Source organism: Mastomys coucha, unplaced genomic scaffold (assembly GCF_008632895.1).
Source record: "Mastomys coucha isolate ucsf_1 unplaced genomic scaffold, UCSF_Mcou_1 pScaffold6, whole genome shotgun sequence".
Lineage (NCBI taxonomy): Eukaryota > Metazoa > Chordata > Mammalia > Rodentia > Muridae > Mastomys > Mastomys coucha.
This window is the reverse complement of record NW_022196912.1, coordinates 102,603,563-102,606,997: the sequence shown is the minus strand read 5'-3', so window position 1 is coordinate 102,606,997 and position 3,435 is coordinate 102,603,563. Positions and strand designations below refer to the sequence as shown.

General features: G+C 47.4%; 1 protein-coding gene and 1 pseudogene across 2 annotated transcripts in view; both read right to left on the bottom strand.

Moving 5' to 3' along the window:
- The window catches only part of Adck1 (aarF domain containing kinase 1), a 159,886-nt gene that overhangs the window by 137,393 nt on the left and 19,058 nt on the right, over positions 1-3,435 (bottom strand). The window lies entirely within an intron of this gene.
- Positions 1,751-3,435, bottom strand: part of LOC116080766 — a 3,852-nt pseudogene continuing 2,167 nt past the window's right edge.

Sequence of the window (3,435 nt, the reverse complement as noted above, 5' to 3'; positions counted from 1 at the left end):
CCCCCCCCCCATCCTGAGGGCTGGCTGAGAGTCATTTGCAAGGTCCATTGACTTTTACTTAAAATTCAAGCTTTATGGGCTGGCAAGATGGCTCAGCGGGTAAGAGCACTGACTGCTCTTCTGAAGGCCCTGAGTTCGGATCCCAGCAACCACATGTTGGCTCACAACCACCTGTAATGAGAACAGACACCCTCTTCTGGTGTGTCTGAAGTCAGCTGCAGTAAATTACACGGGACTGAGTGGGGCCAGAGTGAGAGGGGCCGGCAGAGGTCCTGAGTTCAACAGCAGCCACACACATGATGGCTCACGGCCATCTGTGAGCTACAGTGTACTCATACACATAAAAAATAAATAAAAATAAATCTTTAAAAAATAAAAATTCGAGCGTTATTACTTTTTGGGGAACTATAGTCCTCAATTAAAATGCTTATGGCATTCTAGAGTACTAATGAGAACGCCTGCCACAGGAGACCTGCACCACTAGAAGGGAATCTAGGCTTCTGCAACACCAAGAATCAATCTGTTCTTAAAACAAATACCAACTTCCATCTGAGATAGGCAGCTCCTCCTAAACACCAGTGCATTCACTGGTGATGATCTTCAGCTTGTACTGGAAGCCATATGCCAACGCATCTTAATTCTTGTCAGAAAACAACACAAAGGTGTGGACTCCCTTCCCTTAGCCCAGAGAGTTTCGAAAGTGAAACAGTGCCACAGACCCAGGACTGTGGATGCCACCTGTGGAGCGAATCCCTGACTGCCATAGATCAAAGACTGCTGACAACTATCTCACCTCTGTCGGAATTGCCTTTGAAGTTCCTTCCCTCCAGTCTCATGTTTATGTTAGGAGCTTTGACTATTGCTGGTTTCGGTTTTGCCTTACTATATATATCCAGTTTTCCCAAGTAAAGACATACCTTGATAAAGCTTACTTGGTGTCCTTTCTTTGTGTCTCTCCCACCCACTTATTTCAACAGGTTCTCAATAAATCTCCAGTCCGAGAGCACCTACGGAGTGTGGGCCCGCTGGCCGGACCCCCACACAAAGGTACCGAATCTACTACAGCATCCTCAGCCAGCCAGGGACCAAATACCAAATCATGAAGACAGAGAACACTGTATAGTTGCATGTTCCCAGTCATGATCCATAAACCCAATACCTTGATGCACTCTAGGTTCAGTCTGTACCCACACCATACAGGTCTTCTGAATATACATAAACTCCACAACCATGCAGCATAAAGTACTTTACCTCATCCACAGACCAATTTCTGGAATGACACTAGAGACAAAGGGTGCAGCTAAGCGCTAAGTGCCCGCTCTGACCCTGCCTTGTAACTTGTGAAAATTAGAGAGGCAAGTTCTGTATCTGTGATACCTATAGAACCTGACAAGAGACTGGCAAAGGGCTGTGAAGTATAAAAGCCTCATTTTTTAAAAGACTTATTTGTTTTTATTTCTATGAGTACACTGAAGCTATCTTCAGACACACAAGAGAAGAGTACACTGTATCCCATAGCAAATGGTTGTGAGCCACCATGTGGCTGCTAGGAATTGAACTCAGGACCAATGGAAGAGCAGTTAGTGCTCTTAAATGCTGAGCCATCTCTGCAGCCCTAAAAGCCTCACTCACAGGGTACAGATATATAAAAACACACTAATGAATTTCTCAGTCTGACATGAATCTTCCAAACCCACTGCCTCAGTTGCTTTATCGCTGCCCCTCCTGCCACACAGTGTGACAAAGGACATCAAGAGGTCCAGCAGGAGGACATCAGAAAGCCTCTGGGGACAGGAATGTCCCTGAATTGAAGACAGTTCTCCAAGAACTGCTTGAGACATATGAAAGAGCCCATCTGTCCTGAGCTCATGATGCCTTCAATTCTGGGCAAGTAGTCCTCTTGGATGAGAAGTATCATCTTTCAGAACTGGACCTGGTACAGCATTCCCACACACCTCCAAGAAGTCAAACAGGAGAGTGGCTGTCACATCTGAGCGAGGCTCCATGTTTAAGATCTGTGCTAACCAGCACCAGCCATGAGTTAAGCCATGAGCATGAGCTTCCTGCCAGTTTCCACAGGGCCACTGGAGCTGGATGATGGTGGCATACAAATAGATCATCCTAGACACACGTTTAGAAAGTCGTCCTGTTGCTCAACCAGGAATCCATCACTTGGTAGCCAAGCATCTTCTGATAATCTTCCAAAGCCATCAGTCCCTTGAAAGCTGGGTAGAAAGGAATGGAGTATGGACACTTCTTGTGGAGATGAGCAAGAATGAGGTCTCCCACATTGGGGTGAAGCATCCAGATACCAGATGCCACCACTGCAATAGGGAATGCTGCTTCATAGTGAGAGGCCACTCCTTCCTCCCTTGTTTCACAAATTTCTCTGCCAGTTTATACTGGACAGAGTCCAGCCCCTGAGGGTTAAGAGTGACAGACAGGGAACGGACACCAGATTGGACAGGCTTTCCCGAGAGTGGGTTCTTATCAAAGATCTCCTTCTGCTTTGAACCTTCAATGCTGGAGATCTGGCTGACTGGGATAGTGCCTGCCTTCTGCAGGTCCATCCATATCTTTTTCAACTGACTGTCCTTACAGCTGGTCAGGTCCTCAAAGGCCAACAACACACAAGTGGCAGAAGCATCATAAAGTTGCTGGTACCACTACATGGTACTATCTTGTACCTTCCCCTGCAGGTCTTCATTCTGCCAACCTGCTGGGCTTGGGCTGGGTGCAGAGCTCTGGGTGGGAGTCCCTGTCCTTTGCTGCACCCGTGACTTCTGCCTCTTGATCTGGTCCTCCTCCTCCTCCTTCTCCTCCTCATCTTCCTCTTCTTCCTCCTCTTTCTCTTCACTTCGGAGGCTCTAGTGATCTCCTGCTCCAAATTCAAGAGGAGGTCCTACATTTCCTGCATGCCCAGCTCAACCTCAGCTTGGGTCTCTGCTGTGGGATAGCCACTCTCCAAGGTGCTGTGAATGATTGTGGAGATGAGGCCACACAGCTGGTTGCCCTGGGTCTGGAAGGCAGTCAGGTACACATTTAGCACGTCTTTGTGCAACCTGGAAGCGTCTAATTGCTGGTGGAGTGCCACACACACTTTGCATGAAGGCGGTATCTGAGGCATAAACTTCAAGGAAAGTCAGTCTCCTGCCTCTGCATTGTCACCTGGCACCCCAAACTCAGAGGTGGCCCAGATATGTCCTCGTACTAGTGTGCTAGGAACTCACCAAGATATCATTTTCTTATAGCTAGCAAGAGAAAATTCGGACATTGCTTTCTGACCTTCACCAATGTTTCCAACTATCCTAGTTTAATGTTTTAAGTACTAGAGAGTAATTGAAAGGTTTCTCTTGAAAGACCCCCGGAACTGGGGAGATCCTTACTCAAGTCTCGGGATGCACGACCACCCAATGACTCACGATAGACCGAACT